Source organism: Lontra canadensis, unplaced genomic scaffold, assembly GCF_010015895.1.
Source record: "Lontra canadensis isolate GAN:19392208 unplaced genomic scaffold, GSC_riverotter_1.0 scaffold78, whole genome shotgun sequence".
Lineage (NCBI taxonomy): Eukaryota > Metazoa > Chordata > Mammalia > Carnivora > Mustelidae > Lontra > Lontra canadensis.
The window spans coordinates 9,678,161-9,696,466 of record NW_022631072.1 but is presented as its reverse complement, the minus strand read 5'-3'; the positions used below and the strand labels follow the sequence as shown (position 1 = coordinate 9,696,466).

Genomic DNA, 18,306 nt, shown 5'->3' with positions numbered 1-18,306 from the left:
CCAGATGGAAGTCTGCCTTCTGCAGGGGTCATGATCTTGGGATAATGGGACCGAGGTCCACATTAGGCTCTCTGCTTGGCAGGGAGTCTGCTTCTCCCTTTCCCTTTGTCCCCCACCTTGCGTGTGCTCGCTCTCTCTCACTCTATCTCAAATAAATAAAATCTTTAAAAAATAAATTACAATCACAGATAAAATATGTGATTTTTATAAACACATGATCTTCTTAATTACTTTGGGAAGGTAACAGAGCCTAGTGGAAAGATTATCAGACTATAATGCCAAGGTTATAGCCCTGCATTTTACTACTGGCATGGTAACTGTTTTTACTTTGGTCAAGTCACTTAACTTTCCTAACCTACTTTTTAAATTTTTTCAGAAGATTTATTTATTTCAGAGAGAGAGAGAGAGAGAGAGAGAGAGAGCAAGCAAGCAGGGGAAAGGTGGAGGGGGCAGAAGGAGAGGGGAAGCAGACTTCCTGCTGAGTGTGGAGCTAATGCGAAGCTCAATCTTGTGACCCAGAGATAATGAGCTGAGCTGAAACCAAGAGCCAGATGCTTAACCAACTAAGCCACCCAGGTGCTCCATGACTGAGGTTTTTATTATGAAACTTGGATAGTTACATGAAAGGTAGTTCAGCTTATAAAAATCCTACCACAACCTGCTAGATACTGTGGTAAGACACAAAGACAATTTTTCAAAGGGCAAAATAAATACAAGGTTAACTATTAACAATGTCCTGCATTTATACTGTACCTTTCATACTTATTACCATATCCCCCTCCTCACACTATCTATATTTTATATTTGAGGAAATAGCTTGAGAAGTTAAATAGCTTCTTGCCCAAGGTCACCAAATCAGTACTGATACCTGAGACTCAAACACAGGACTCTTGACTTACAATTTAAGTGCCCTTTACTCTATTTCATGCTGCATTCTTTAATAATCACAGGAGGACCAAAAAACTTTTTTTTTTTCCCCACAAAGTACTAAAGGAGTTTAAACTACTGAGTGACATAATCAGGTTTTTGTTTTGAAAAAGTAATTTTCGTTTCTGTGTTAGAATGGGCCAAAAAAGAATAAGAATATAAGACCAGGCAGGAGGCTACTGTAGTAACCCACGTGAAAGGTAATGGTGGCCTAGGATAGGGCTAAGGTGTCTGTGTCTCAGTTTGTCCAAGACAAGTATGTCCACTATATTAGCATAAACATTATCACGATGCTCCTTCTTGCACTCTCAACTTTCCCCCTCTGATGATCTATTACAGGGTCAGCAGCAGTGGAGACACAAAGCAACAGAGCAGCTGATCCCCACAGTTCCTTATAACTCTAAAATTCTATACCCTTCCTATCTAAAATCTTGGCTCTTCACCTTTTCAGGAGCAAGAATCTCTTTGGGAATCCAACAAAAGCTATGGAAGAATAATGCAAGAACTCTGGGGTTAAAAGGCTTCAGTAAATCTGTTTGCTACTTGGCAGCTCTGGGACTGATCTCCTCATGCGTAATTTCTTCATGCTAATTAGTACTTATCTTAGGCTTGAGGGTGTTAGATAAGATAATACACAGTAGTGCCATACAGTGAGGGTTCAGTAAGTTTCTATCTTGTATAGTGATGTTCTTTACTACACTGTTTACTACTGCCACAAAACTGGAAATGACCTAAAGTCCATGGATGTGGTTAGTAAGCTATGATACATTCACATCATAGAAAGTTAAAAACAATGAGGTAGGTATATAAACTAAAAATTGAGAGCTCTACAAGACAACTTAAGTAACCAAACTGCAAAACAATACATACTGAATAATGTATTAAAATACATACATGCACCAACATACTTCTTAAAAAAAAAAAAAAGCAAACTATTTAAATATGTAAATAATGTACATACAGGAAAAAAGTCTAGGAGGGTATACATCAAATCAGTGATTGCATTGTTTCTAAGAAAGTGAGATTAGAAAGACTGGAGTAAAAAGCAATTTTTGTTTTTCATGTACTTCCATATTATCTGAAATTCACCATAAAAATGTATTATATGTTACTTAATCTTAAGATGCATTGCTTTTGAAGCTTGATTTCTTAAACCACGTTTCCTCCAGATACAGTGTTCCAATTAAAAAAAAAACCAAAAACCTAGAATTTAGGCAATTAACTTAAATTTGCATTCATTGATTAAGGCTAGAAAAGACTATCTTAAAGACCAACAACTCCTCTTGCCATTTTATAGATAAATAAACTGGGACTCTGGGTAATCAAGCGAGTTAATCTTGGTCACACAGCAAACTGGGGTTAGAGTTCCTCCCTCAGATGACTCTCTAGAATCTATTGTTCTACTTTGGAAACTTTTTTTTTTCTCTCCCAATCTCTAATGCACTACACTCTTGTTCACAAAATATATCTGTTCAGTAAATAGAATATATGTCTACTTTCTGGGAGCCTTTGGCCTTTTCTTTTTCTTGGAGAGAAAAAGGGGTGGGGGGAGAAAAGATGAAGAGGAGGGAAGGGCAGAAGGAGAGGGAGAGAATCTTAAGCAGGCACCATGCCCAGCAGGGAGCTGATCTCCCAACCCTGAGGTCATGACCTGAGGCGAACTCCAGAATAGTATGCTTAATTTACTGAGCTACCTAGGGACCCCTGTGGGAGCTTTTTACACTCCCTTTTCCTAATCAAGCATATTAGCTCTTTTTCTTTGTATCACAATAGCCTCTCCTGTCTTTGCTTCTTCTCAAAACAGTTTCTAGCCTTGAAAGCTAAAATATGAACTACAAATGAACTCTCAAGGGTTGTTAAACTCACTGTGGGGTCAGGGATTGAGGGAGGTGAATGGAGAGAGAAAGAAGGTCCATTAGTTTACTCTATTTATCAACATAATTCTCTTTTATTAGAGCTGCAACCAAAGTTATACGTAACTAAGTAAACTTCAATATTCCATATTATAATTTAGAACTACAATGATAATTGTTCATTATGCTTTTACTATAATGAATTAGTTAATTTGGCTTCTGAGTTGTTAAATATATTACTTTTCCAGAGGTAAGTATACTTTATTCTAAATATCCAAAAGTTGGCAATGCAGCATCACATCAGAATAAGACATGCCTATAAATTCTAGCACCTTTTCAGTGCCAATGATTTTGTGTAAATCTTTCTAAAATAAAATACTTTCTTGCTTTCCTAACAAGGGCATACAGTCATAATTTAGCCACTTCTAGATGACTCAATCATCCTTGAGAATATTAGTTATTTTGTGCTGCAAGCACTGTGATAGAATGATGCCCTAGAGACTACTATATTTCTAATTAAATAATTGGAAGTACTACATTTTCAAATTTCTAGTCTTTCTTGCTACCTTTTCTGCTTCCCTCTTTGCAGTCAAGATTAAGTATGCCTGTCTATAACAACACTCCTTTCCAATCTAATTTCCTACATTATGGACTCTTGGATAACCAAGCTTTTTGAACTGTTTATAAAAAGAGAAAATAATCTATGAAATTAGGACTTCTATTATTGAAAAAAATGTTTTATTAGATATGTATATTACACACATATACATTATGTATGATTTATACAATCTAAACAGAGAGGAAAAAACAAGGCAGCCTCAGGCCTAATATTAGTGTCATTGGAGCCCCAGAGGAAAAGTGATAACAGGGCTGTAGCTGAGGAAAAAAAAAAAAAAAGTGAAGAAATAATTGCTCCATTTCCCAAGTTAAACTAAAATTTACAAATTCATTAAAATGAAGTGTATTCTGAAGTCTCTATCTCCACCATACATAAAAATAAAATCCAAGTAGATTAAAGAATTCAAGGCAAAATTATAAAACCTCCAGAAAGAGAAAATATCTTCATTTCATGAAGTAGAAGGGAGGATCCTAAAGGAGACACAGAAAGGATTATCATAAAAGTTAAGACTGATACTTATCTACATTAGAATTCAGTACATATGCTTACTAAAAGACACAATAAAGAGAAAAAGCAATTTAAAAACTGGAAAAAGATAGTTTTAACATCTATAATTGATAAAAGATTAGTATCTTGAATAATTCCTAAAAATTGATAAGACATAAAATCCTACAGTAAAGACCTTGACTAAGCATCTCAAAGGAAAAGGAACAAATGGCCAATTAACATACAAAATGAGGCTCAATCACCTTATTTATTTTAGAAAATTAAAACCATATTAAATACTGTTCTATACTCACCAAACTGGCAAAACATTGAAAACATGATAATATCAAGTGTTCCCAAGGATACAGAGTAATGTGAACTCATACATTATGGCAGGAGGTAGGTACACTGTTTCAATGACTTTGAAGGGAAAACCCAACTATGGAATCACCTGATAAAACTAAAGATGCACTCATCTTATGACCCAGCAATTCCACTCCTCAATGTATATATCCTACCCTACGGCAGGGGTAGCAAATGTTTTCTATAGAGCTAGACAGTAAACATTTTAGGCTTTGCAGACCATACAGCCTCTGCAGGAACTCCTCAGATCTGCCTCTGAAATACAAAAACAGCTATAGATGAATATGTAAATGACTGGGTATGGCTATGTCCCAATAAAACTTTATTTACAAAAGAGGTTGTCAGCCAGGTATTCCCAATCTCTGCTCTTGCACTCATACACCAAGAGACATGTTCAAGAATGTTTACAACGCTATAGTTCAAATAAGAAACAAACTGGGAAAAACCTAAGTGTTCATCAACTATAAAATGGGTAAATAAAGTGTGATACAAACATTCGACAGCATATTAGAGTGGTAAACTATGGCCACGTGCAACATCATGTATGAATCTCAGGAATATACTGGTAAGTATCAAAAGCAAGTCAGACAAAAAGTAAGTATTATATCATTTAGAATAAAATTATAAAGCAATAGAGTAATAAAAACAAAATTTATGACAACAGTTACTTCTGATTACATAGGGCAAGGGACAGTACAAAGAGGAATCCACAGATAATATAACATCTGTGTCATAAAAACAATTAAAACATATATTGTGTTACACTTTGGTGGGGGTAGAGGGAGTCAAGTGATTTTTCTCTTTTTGTTTTGTTTTGTTTTGTTTTTCTCTTCTGAAAAAAACTCTGAGGATGAGGATATCATAGTTAGATTCCTCACTTCGTTTTCTAGAAAACAATGAAACCAATCTTTGCAAATTAAACTCCGAAACAGATAAAAAGTAGGTATGAACTTCTGAAAAAATGAGGTCTTATGTCTTAAAAACAACTAAAATCAGATGGTTTTTATGATAGCCTTGAGAGCTAACGGTAGGACCTTTAGCTTTACCTATAAATCTTTGGGGAGAAAAATAGCCCATTTCAGAAAAGTATACTTTTCAATACACAATACTCTCCAAAGAACAAAACTCTGATCTCCTTTGCTAAAGTACTTCTGTTAAGACATTGGCAGGCCTTATTGGGTAGGAAGATAATGCAGATTAGATTACAGGAGCTAGTAAGAATGAAGAAACATGAGAAAACAGTAACAATACCATGCTCTGTCAATAACTTAAAAAATTATTTGGCACTAGCTTAAAGGACTACCAGTAGGCAACTTTGTTTAAATAAATGGTTGCACTATGGTATACCACATAGCTCTTAAAAAGAATGATGTATATTTGTAACCATAAACAAGTTTACTAAGAGTGACAACATATTGTGAAGAGAAAAAAATTACAAGGCAAACAATTATAGTATATTCTGTGTAGAGCTGCATATCCATAGGTATACATGTACATAAGAGACTATAGGTATATCACTGAGAAGCAGGATTTATGAGGAATTTTGCTACCTTATACTCTTTTAGATGAATTTTCTGCAGATATACACAAAATTCTGTGTAAACAGAATTTAAATTATTTTATCAGTTAAAAAAAAGCAAAGCTAATTTAGGCTGTGATATAAACCTATTTTGTAAATTTTCAATGCAAACTTGGTTAATTTGTAGATTTTTATGCATAGTGAATGAAAGCATTTTTGTAAAAGTATGAATATAGTGATGTTCAAAAAGAATATTCTCAGGCTAATAAAAGAAAAAAACTGATATAATATATTTGAAAGACCTGGTCTTTAAACATTATTTCTTCAAAAGACAAAACACAATTACAAATGACATGCTACATTAGTAAATTTGTATCAGAAGGGATTTAAATGACTTAAATGATTTTTTTGTTTTGTTCTCAATTGGAACTGTTGTCTTCAAATATTACTGTATAAAGACAGAAATATTTAAGGACTACAGTCAAGAAGTCATGCACTACGGATTCTACAACAGCTAAAATTTATTTGTGGAAATAAACCAAAGAATATATTCAGAAAAACACAGCGGCCATTAGGAAGATATATTTATGCAGGAAAGAAAAAAGTTTTCTATTTATCACAATCTACTTCCAAAAATCACACTTTTCTCTCCAACAAGTTTTAATACGACATTTCAACTATTAAAAGCTTGGCTAATTTATTTTGTTAGTAAATGACAATATTAATTATTTCCAGTTAACAATATTATATGAAAATAAGACTTCGCCTTCAATGAAATAACACAAATAATGTTGACTTATTTTGCATTTTTAAAACTGTGGTTTTTTCATTGTAATATAGTCTTACTAAAAAGTCACCTATTAGCATAAATTAAAAGAGAAACTGTGTTAAGTAAAAAAATGAAAAACATTTTTGCTGCAGTTCTCTGAGCATGGTAGCTGGTCCCAAAGAAGGGCTTTACTTCACTGTATCACCAGGATTCATTCACAATTAAAATGGCTCCCCCCTCCAAACTTTTTACTTAATTTAACATGAAGAATTAAAAACAGATAATTCTGCTTCTGATGAAATTTTTTGGTTAGACTTCATAGAAGCAAACGTCAAGCTTAATTACACAATTTATGATTTGCTATTATTTTAGAGAGGCATTTTTGGATTATTTTCCATTAAAAGCTGCTGTTTTAATTTTTTTCCCTCAAGAATAATATAATGGCCATCCTTTCCGGAGGTGGGGGGAGGCAGGGAAAGAACAAGTTGAGCAAAGCCTACTCTGTCCTCACAATAGGATTATATTTGTTTATACAGTGGGTTCAGTCTTAAATACTTTATGAAGGTATGCAGGCAAATATTTATGCCACTATTAACACATATATTTAAAGAGAGGAGGCAGGAAAAAAGAGAACTGATCTATAGTCATTCCTAAATCCTCATACTTCTTTTGTCATGAGTAAAATCTATGCGACGGGTTTGAATTCCCAGGAAAGGAAAGATACGTTACCAGTGCAGAAGTTCCTAAGTGTGGAGGAAACATACACTGAAGCAAGACCAGGCAAACTGTCTTCCATTCTTGCCCGCTATGTTACAAGCAATATAAACCAGTTCTGTCTACGTTTTCTGCTGCCTTCCCAGACAGGTCCAGAGCAAATCCCAGCTCTCTAAATCTCACAACATACTTTACATTCTGAGGAAATCCTCCTGGCCCAGATGGCCCAACACAAAGCATGTCTATGTTGGCGCAAATAAAAACTTCTTAAGATAGCTCTTCTGCCCCTTTGCTCTCCGAAGTAGAGAAAAGTTTTCTACTTCTTTATAAAGTGAGACAAAGACAGGGAAGAAGAGAGCATGCAGCCAAAAGGGGGTGAAGATACAAACAAAAAACTTGGGCTGCTTTGGGAGTGGTTACACTCCAGGCACAGACAGAAACACATGAATTAATACACGACATGAATATTCACTACAATCGTTTTCATTGTTCTCAGATAACTATTTTTCTTATCTTCCTTTAATTAAGGATAAGATACAAATGCTTCAAATACAAAACTCAGTTTTTGCCTTCTGAAATAAAACATACTAAGAGTTTCTATAAATAACAGAGTTAAAGCCCCCAAAGTGAATATTTTCTCTACTAGGAAATAAAATAAACAATGTGTGTGCAAAGTGGCAAGTCACATTTCCTTTTTCCTTTTTGTTTTGAATAAAAATCCACTTGAACTGTAAAGAAATTAAAATAATTTTCACTTCTCAATGAAACTTTAGTGTTTTGAAACTTAGGTGTTAAAACATGGCTGATTCATTATAACCATTTCACTTAACTAAGATGAATTAACAATGAGAATATTTTTCATAGTTCACTAATTTTCCAAATTACTGCAAAATAATACAATTGCACTAAAAAGTAACCTATAATAATCAACTGGCTGGATACTCCAATTTTAAACTGCTCAGGCTTAGAATAATGTAAATGTACAAAGGAATTCAAATTATAAATATCTTTACTCTGTCTTACAAAATCATGCAAAACCAACTGAAAGTTAATGAACGCAGTATGTATTTATTCTTTTGATAATTACTTCTAAAGCTAACCAAAGAACAAATTCATGGAAGTAAGTGTCAAAACTAAGCTACTGGAGGTTTATCTCTTCAATTTGTTGGTTTTAAGCTATATATTTATAATTGAGAAAAGGAAATTTAAATCAACCCAAAGTAAAACAGAAACAACATGACTGATATAAACACAGACACCAAAAAAATACTGTGAAACGGATAAAGCCTAAACCAAATTGAACATTATGAACTGTACTACAAAGACTGAGTCAAGGATAAACAGAAAAGCTTATAAGAGATGGAAAAACAAAGCAAAATAATCCAGATTTAACATTTTCAAAAAGCCTTTATGGAAAAAAGTGGGAGCCATCAAAGGAGTGTTTCCTCAAGTGAGGTGAGGCTTGGGAAAGTCCTTCTCTTTCAAATAATAACTGGTACAGATTCATCAAAATACAGGAGCAGTGTGAAAGATTAACAGGAGTCAAGTGGGCCAGGGAGTGTGCAATGTGTGTGAAGCAAAGGACATTTAGGACAGATCACATCGGTAGAATAAAAGCAGACAGAATGAGAAATATAATGATACAAAAGAAATGCGGTATGCCTGGCACAAACTAGAAAGGAGTTCAAATTCTTGCAATGACCCCTGAGAGGCTCTGTGGCAGAATGTATATTACATTTTTCTTCAATCTCCAGACAAACCTAAGACTTTAGTTTTATAACCGAGTTGTCAACTACTCTTCTTTACAATACATGTAGCACAATTAAAAGATAGTTCACAGTCTCCTAAGATTAGAGGAGCTGTACGAAGTTCTGTAACCAAGTGCTTTCTAATACAAAACCAAAAGGCTCCTCTTATACATCAGTGTTTGGGGCTTCTTTTCACCACCTCCCACTTGCAGATCACTACTAATTTATAGATTATATACCTTGGGCATTCCTTTCTTCTCAAATCAAAATCTCATTGGAGGCCAGAAAAAATAGTTTCTAATCTCAGTTTAGTTTCTATGCTCAAGAATCATCTTCTCTCTTTACTATTACAGTCAAGTATCTTTTCCAACAGCCTATTCATTTATTCAAGTATACAAAGAATATTTTCAACATGCTGAGACAAATAAAAATTTTACCAACCTTCCCACTAGAAATTGGAAATGAAAGGACAGGGGCGCCTGGGTGGCTCAGTGGGTTATGCCTCTGCCTTCGGCTCAGGTCATGATCTCAGGGTCCTGGGATCGAGCCCCGCATCGGGCTCTGTGCTCAGCATGGAACCTGCTTCCTCCTCTCTCTCTGCCTGCCACTCTGCCTACTTGTGATCTCTGTCTGCCAAATAAATAAAATTAAAAAAAAAAAAAAAAAAGAAATGAAAGGACAGATTTAAGAAAGACAGAGAATTGATGGAATATGGTCCTTGATTAGATGGGGGATTAAAAAATAGGATGATCCTGGGTGCCTGGGTGGTTCAATCAGTTGAGTGTCTGACTCTTGATTTTGGCTCAGGTCATGATTTCAGGGTTCTGGGATCAAACCCCCTGTTTGACTCCAAACTCAGCCCAGAGTCTGCCTGGGATTCTCTCTCTGCCCCTCACCTGGCTCACACACACTCTCTCAAATAAATAAATAAAAATCTTTTTAAAAATGAAATAAAGAGGGACCTGGGTGGCTCAGTGGGTTAAAGCCTCTGCCTTCGGCTTGGGTCATGATCCCAAGGTCCTGGGATCGGCCCCACATCGAGCTCTCTGCTCTGTGGGGAGCCTGCTTCCTCCTCTCTCTCTGTGCCTACTTGTGATCTCTATCAAATAAATAAATAAAATCTTTTAAAAAAATAAAATAAAAATAGGATGATCTCTGTGGTTCTAATTGGACAAAAGAGTAAATGTTTAAGGTAACCGTGAGACAGGGATTAAAGAAAAAGCAACAAGATGGGGAATGAGCAAGTAGAATGATGAGTAGGTTTTGGAGGTTTGACTTCAGGGTCTGAGTTTGAGGTCGCTGTAACAAAAGTATAACTAGATCCTGGTCTTAAGACAGAGGTCTCAAGGGGTTCTTGGGTGGCTAAGTCCGTTAAGCAACCGACTCCTGATTTCGGCTTAAGTTGTAATGTCAGGGTCCTGGGATCAAGCACTGCATGGGCGCCACACTCAGTGGGGATTATGAGGATTCTCTCTCTCCCCCTTGCCCCTCACCCTGCTCACCCTTTCTTTCTAAAATAAATAAATCTTATTAAAAAAAAAAAAAGAGGCCTAAACTATGAGGTATACATTTGGGAACTATATTAGAATATAATTGCTAGCCAGAGTTGTAAGGATTGAGATTTGGAGTGATAAGAAAATAGGGCCAAGGTATTTTATGTGCAGCCAGAGAAAAAGGAACCTGCAGAGAATACAGGATAAAAACTGTCAGGAAGGTAGTCAGACATGAACAGACATTTCTCCAAAGATGACATAAAAATGGCCCAGAGACACAAGAAAAAATGCTCAACATCACTTGAAATCAGGGAAATACAAATCAAAACCACAATGAGATAACACCTCACACCAGTCAGAATGGCTAAAATTAACAAGTCAGGAAATGATAGATGCTGGCGAGGATGCAGAGAAAGGGGAACCCTCTTACACTGCTGGTGGGAATGCAAGCTGGTGCAGCCACTCTGGAAAACAGTATGGAAGTTCCTCAAAGTTGAAAATAGATGAACTTAGAGGGTATTATGCTAAGCGAAATAAGCCAATCAGAGAAAGACAAGTATCATACGATCTCACTCATATGTGGAATTTAAGAAACAAAGCAGAGGATCATAGGGAAAGAGAGGAAAAAATTAAAAAAGACGAAATCAGAGAGGAAGACAAACCTTAAGAGATGCTCAATTATAGGAAACAAACTGAGGGTTGCTAGAGGGGAGAAGGGTGGAGGGATAGGGTAACTGGGGAATAGACATTAAGGAGGGCACATTATGTAATGAGCACTGGGTATTATATAAGATTGATGAATTACTGACCTCTACCTCAGAAACCAATAATGCATTATATGTTAATTAGCTGAATTTAAATTTTTAAAGAATTTTAAAAAGGGAGGACGTCCACAGATACAGGAAGGAACATAATGTCAAAGACTGCAAAGACATCAAAAGACAAAGACTGAAAATAATCCACTGGATTTGGTAATTATTAGGGGACTTTTAAGCAGAGAAGTTTCAGTGGAGTGATGAGACAGAAGGAAGACTGATGCACTGAACTGTAACTAGGAGGTAAAGCTTTTAACAAATTTTGGTTGAAGATGAAAGGGAGGAATAAATCGATGAGGAATGGGGACTGTGTTGTGCAAGACCAATGATGGAGTTTTGTTAAAGGTATTAAGGCAGTGTATTTTTAGGATTTAGAGAAGAATCAACAACAGAGTGATCTGTACTAATATGAAAGGGCACACAGCAAAACTCTAGTGTTAGAGAAGATGTGAAGGACTAAAATATAAAATACAACCCAGAGGCACCTGGCTGGCTCAGTCAGAAGAGCACATGGCTCTTGATCTCAGGGTTGTGAGTTCAAGCCCCACAGGGGATGCAGAGATTACTTACTTTATTTTGGGGGGTCCTGGATGGCTCAGTCATTTAGCATCTGCCTTTAGCTGTGGGATGGAGCCCCGAATCAGGCTCTCTGCTTGGCGGGAAGCCTGCTTCTCCCTCTCCCATTTCCCCCCTGCTTATATTCCTTCTCTCACTCTTTCTCTCTCTGTGTGTCAAATAAGTAAAATCTTAAAGAAAAAAAAAAAGAAAGAAAGAAAAGAAAAGAAGAAACTATTTTTTTTAAAAAAGTGGAGCCCAATGTAGGGTTTGAACTCATGACTGAGATCAAGACCTGTGCTGAGATCAAGAGTCAGAAGCTTAACCCACTGAGCCAACCCAGATGCCCCACTTAAATAAATAAAACCTTAAAAAAGAAAAAGAAAATACAGCCCAAAGAATGAGCCTTAAAAAGGAACCACTGTTTTATCTAAGAAGGAAGGGAAGAAGATGAAAGCAGGCACAGATGTTTGCTCTATACCTACAGTTTTAATCTAATAAAGTAGAAAAGGTCACTTGCTGGAAAGAGCTGGTTAAAGAATTGTAGAGATGAGTATGGAAAGTTTATACCATCTGATACATCATAGCACAGGATATTGTTAATATCTTTTAATAAAGTTACATTCTATATTCCTAACTAGACTGCAAAGTCCTCTATGAGAGAAGCTATTTCTTTTTCATTTCCCTCTATACCTGTAAAGCACCACAAGCAGTGGTAACCCTCCAAATACTGGTTGATTTATTGTCGACACAATGTAGAATCAGCAGCAAAGACAGGATAAAACAAGGGGTGAAAAAGAAACCTCTTTTACCTTAGTGACATGCAGAGTATTGGGATGCTTTAGAAGAACAGAATCCCCACCTGAGAAGGTTCATGGGGCTAGAAAGAGAATCTGGAAGAAACAATCTTGGTCAATGACTGAAAATGATAGAAATGAGAGAAAAGATGGGTTATCTCTCATTACCCTAAACATTTCTTCTTTTGGTTTCTTCTTACTCTGACTATCCCCTTTTCCTCTTTTGTAGCTAACTTTGGAGATTCTCTGTCTCGCTCTCTTTCCCTGCCTTTCTTCCCCTCTTTGCCACAATATGCCCCAAACAAAGTATATTTTTGTTACTGCTCTCACAGTTTTAGAGATTTAGCCCAATCAAGAGGTTAGATATTTTTGCACTGCAAGGCCTCAACCCAGGACTCCAGACAACCTTATTTCACTAGAATTTTCCTTTTATGAGTAAATAAGCTAAAATGTCTATATCTCTCATAAAACAAAACAAAACCTACTTGATTTCCCTCCCTGAATACTCAGACTAACTCAGTGCTTTCTTTGTGTATTTAGTCCTAAACTCACTCATCCACATTTACTTTCTCCCTCTTCCCCCTGCCACCTACGCCTCCTGATAAATCATCAGCCCTTGGTAGAAAATATTATATCTGTCTTGCTTTAAGAAAAATATTCTCCATCTGGGAATATGGTGTGGTTAAGCCTCTGCCTTCAGCTCGGGTCATGATCTCAGGGTCGTGGGATCGAGCCCCGAATCGGGCTCTCTGCTCAGTGGGGAGCCTTGTTCCCCGCCCCCCGTCTCTGCCTGCCTCTGCCTACTTGTGATCTCTCTCTCTCTGTCAAATAAATAAATAAAATATTATTTTAAAAAAATTCTCCATCTAAATCTTCATTAACAATATTGTTCTTGGAATATGAAGTTCATATGTAACTAAAAACTTATTTAATATGCAAATAATGGTTAAGAATATAGGGCTGGGGGTGCCTGGGTGGCTCAGGTCATGATCTCAGTTCAGGGTCCTGGGACTGAAACCCTCATTGGGCTCCACGCTCAGCAGGTAATCTGTTTTTCCCTCTCCCTTTGTCCCCCATTCCAGCTTGTGCTCTCTCAAATAAATTAAAATCTTAAAAAAAAAAAAAAAATATATATATATATATAGAGAGAGAGAGAGAGAGAGAGAGAGTACTGGATTTAGACTACCTGGATTCAAACACTGGCTTCACCATTTACTAACTGTACAACTCTGGTCAAATTTCTTAACTTCTCCACACCTCAGTTTCTTCATCTTTAAGATGACGCTAAGAGCACCTAACACAGAAAACCATACAGAATTTAATTAGCTAAATCATTAAAAAGCATTTAAAAATGATAGCAAAATAGTGAGTCTTATAAATGTCAGCTATTATTAAAATCATTAGTAATATTCTAAAATAAGGGCCTGGTAAACCCACACCTAGACTGCCTAAATTCTTTCTTTCTTTTTCTCTCTCTCTCCCTTTCTTCTTCTATGGAATGCTTCACGAATCTCCATGTGATCCTTGCACAGGGGCCATGCTAATCTTCTCTGTACCGTTCCAATTTTAGTATTATATGTGCTGCTGAAGCGAGTACTATATTGCTTAAATTCTTAATGATCAGTAAGATTTGCAGGGTCAGGTACCTAAGCAGTAAAGATTTACTTGAAAGTCTCTGAAAAGCAATAAAAGAGATGCTACATTATTTCATTAATCACTAATTCACCCAGTTCCATCTCATCAACAGAAAGTTAAAAAGACTAAGTTATAATTAGCAGAAAATATTCAAAACAACACAAAGATACATATTATTTAGGGGTGCCTGGGTGGCTCAGTGGGTTGGGTCTCTGCCTTCAGCTCAGGTCGTGATCTCAGGGTCCTAGGATCGAGTCCCGCATCAGGCTCTGCTGAGTAGGGAGCCTGCTTCCCCCTCTCTCTGCCTGCCTCTCTGCCTACTTGTGATTTCTCTCTTTCTGTGTCAAATAAATAAAATCTTAAAATATATATATATATATATATATATATATATATATATATAATTTATTTGATAATCACTTCTAACATTTAGTGAACTTCTAATTATATGTTGTTCGTTTTGGCATTTGAATAAGATGGTCTCCAAACCTAAAAAGCATGGAAGAATGGGGGAGCAAGAAATGTAAACAAATACAATAAAGTATAATATAACACTTGCCCTGATAGGTTTATATAGAAAATAGTGGGACCCCAAAAAAGGAAGTCAGTCAATTTTTAATGGGAGGGGGAAAAATGAAAGTTTGGTCTGTGGAACAAGCAATTTGAAAAAAATACCGATGAGAATCTTTCTAAAGCAATGCAACTGGACAGCTATATAAACCTATAAACCATTAGGCAAAAAATATAACTTCTAAATAATAAAATTAACCAAAACGATATGATTGTAAGCTACGTATTAAAATTTAAATAAGCTCTAAGTATATGATACTTTTAGTCTATTTTTAAAAGTAGGTAGCATCATTGCTTTAAAAACACCAAATTTTTAGCTTGCTGCAAAATATTTATTCATTCTACTTTTTACTGAATGATTGACTACTTTGTCAGGCACTATGTTAAATTCCAAGGACACAAATTCAATTTAGTTCTTCCCATTTGAAAAAGGAAAAATTTTTTAAAGGCACAACTTGGAAAAAGATACTGCAACACACACAAGAAATATATAAATATCAATAAGGAAAGATGTCGACCTGAAAAATGGAAAGATGTTGAATAAGCAAGCTTGTTTGTAGGGAATGAGGGAGGATGGATCTACGTTACTAGCAATTAAAAATACAAGTTAAGGGCGTCTGGGTGGCTCAGTGGGTTAAGTCTCTGCCTTTGGCTTGGATCAGGATCCCAGGGTCCTGGGATCCAGGCCTGCGTTGGGCTCTCTGCTCAGCAGGGAACCTGCTTCCCCCACCCCGCTGCCTGCCTCTCTGCCTACTTGTGATCTCTCTCTCTCTGTGTCAAATAAATAAATAAAAATCTTAAAAAAAAAAAACAAAAACAAAAACACAAGTTAAGGGGCACCTGCGTGACTCAGTTGGTTAAATGTCCAATTCTTGATTTGACTCAGATCATGATCTCTTGGGATTTTGAGACAGAGTCCTGTGTTGGCTCCATGCTGCTTGGAATTCTCTCTCCCTCTGCCCCAGCCTCACTCATGTGTACATGCTCTCTCTCAAAATAAATGTTTTTAAAGAAAGCACAAATTAGGGGCGCCTGGGTGGCTCAGTGGGTTAAAGCCTCTGCCTTCGGCTCGGGTCATGATCCCAGAGTCCTGGGATCGAGCCCCGCATCGGGCTCTCTGCTCAGCGGGGAGCCTGCTTCCTCCTCTCTCTCTCTGCCTGCCTCTCTGCCTACTTGTGATCTCTGTCTGTCAAATAAAATAAATAAAATCTTTAAAAAAAAAAAAAAAAAAAGAAAGCACAAATTAAAATCACAAGCTATGATTTCATATCCCTTAAATAAACAAACACTATAAATTCTGGCAATACCAAATGTTGGCATCGTAACTTTTATATATTTTGAAGGTAAGTGTACATTAATAAACTACCTGAAAGAATAATCCAGTGAGATTTATTAAATATTAAGGTACATCTTCTCAAAGGATAGGAAAGGTTTACTAACAAAGTAATTTTTATTAATAAGGCAGAGACAGTCTTCTCCATAATCAGTGGTGCATTAATTTTATGACTCTATTTCTCCATGGTACAGAAAGAGAATAAGAAGGAGAAAATAAGGAAGATAACTTTAAATTTTTATTTACTGCCAAATTGGGAGAATTCAGCATGTCATGGTACTTTATTTTTTTAAGATTTTTTTTTAAAAGATTATTTATTTATTTATTTGTCAGAGAGAGAGAGAGAGGGAGAGAGAGCAAGCAAGCACAAGTAGGCAGAGTGGCAGGCAGAGGCAGAGAGAGAAGCAGGCTCCTTGCTGGACAAGAAGCCCAATGCAGAACTCGATCCCAGGACTCTAGGATCATGACCTGAGCTGAAGGGAGTGGCTTAACCGACTGAGTCACCCAGGCGTCCTTCATGGTACTTTTTGATTTGAGATCTTTGCTTATCCATAGTAATGGTTCTCAAGCTGATAGATATGATACAGATCTACAATAAAGAATAGAAACATACTTCAGAGAGAAAGTAAGGGACTAGTCAGAGTTCTAGGCGAGGACAGGTATGTTTACATCTTCAGAAAACCTTTCCTATTTCCACAATAAGGAGTATTTTTTAATAAATCAGCAACATGTTGTAGTCAAAGGATTTGATATTGTTGGATAAGGAACTGAGACACAGAAAAAAAGATTATTTTCCAAGCTTCTACCATATACCCAACACTATATTAGGTATATGGTAGGTTAATGCAAAAATAATGCAAAAATAAAAAATAATGCAAAAATTTTAAAAATGCAAAAAAAAGCATTAACATATGAGAAAGATAAATCATAACTAAGTTGAATTTATTGAAATCAAAGAAATTTATCACTTAAGAGAAAGTAAAATCATTCAGTTCAGCAGAAAGCATTTCAGGAAATTTAATACCCATCAAAACAAAAACACTAAATAGAAGGGAACATTCTTAATCCGATTTAAAAAGGCACTGTAGCAGATCATATTTTCTGTGTCTCTCACTCTTGCTAGCTAGACATACACATACATTAACATAGATATGTTGTTCTTACAATGACTGACAGATACTCCTTTCACCCAAAAGAAGAGTCTGCATTCCCTTCTCTTGTGTCTGGGTGGGGTCTGTAACTACTCCAACCCAAATATGGCAAAAGAAATGCTTTTATGACTTCTGAGATGAGGCTGTAAAAAGGATACAGCTTCTACCTGGCTTTCTCTGCCTTGGGAATGCTTGCTTTAGGAGAAACCAGCTACCATACTGTGAAGCAGCTCACACTAGCCCATATGGTAGACCACCTGGAAGGATTCAGATAGACAGGAAAGGAGGCTCCCGGCAAATAGCCAGCATCAACAATCAGACATATGAGTAAATGAGCCTTCAGATGGTTCCTTCCCTACGCCTTTGCATCTTGCAGTCAAGGCTTCAGACAACACAGAGCAGAGACAAAGTCTTCCAATGGTGTGACCTATCTAAATTCCTAATCCACAGAACTATGACCATAATAAATGGTTGCTTTATGCCATTAAATTTTTAATGGATTATGTTGCCATAGTAAGTGCAACAGGCATATACCAAAAATTTAAAAACTACCCCATCATATTCAATGTTGAAATACTGAAAGCTTTCCTTTTCAGATAAGGAACAAAATAAACAAGGATGTCTATTCTCACAACTTTTATTTTATATTGCAATCCTGCTCAGTTCAGTAAGACAAGATAAAGATTAAAAATAGAACTATCATTCACAGGCAATATGATTGTGTATATAAAAACCCCCAAAATATATAGACAGCTGATTAGAATAGAGAGCACAAGGTTGATGGATATAGACCAACACACAAAATCAACTATATTACTATACCCTAGCAACAAAAAAGGAAAAAAAAATGACTTTAAAAGATCATTATAAGAGCACTAAATTATATATATATATATATATACACACACACACACACACACCAGTAATTAAAATGACAAAACAATGTTCAAGATGTCTGC

General features: G+C 36.1%; 1 protein-coding gene and 1 non-coding gene across 5 annotated transcripts in view; both read right to left on the bottom strand.

Moving 5' to 3' along the window:
* Positions 1–18,306, bottom strand: part of EML4 (EMAP like 4) — a 151,686-nt gene that overhangs the window by 88,584 nt on the left and 44,796 nt on the right. The window lies entirely within an intron of this gene.
* On the bottom strand, positions 14,146–14,255 carry LOC116881906. Its single transcript, XR_004385524.1, has one exon. It is a non-coding gene; the product is annotated as a U6 spliceosomal RNA (small nuclear RNA).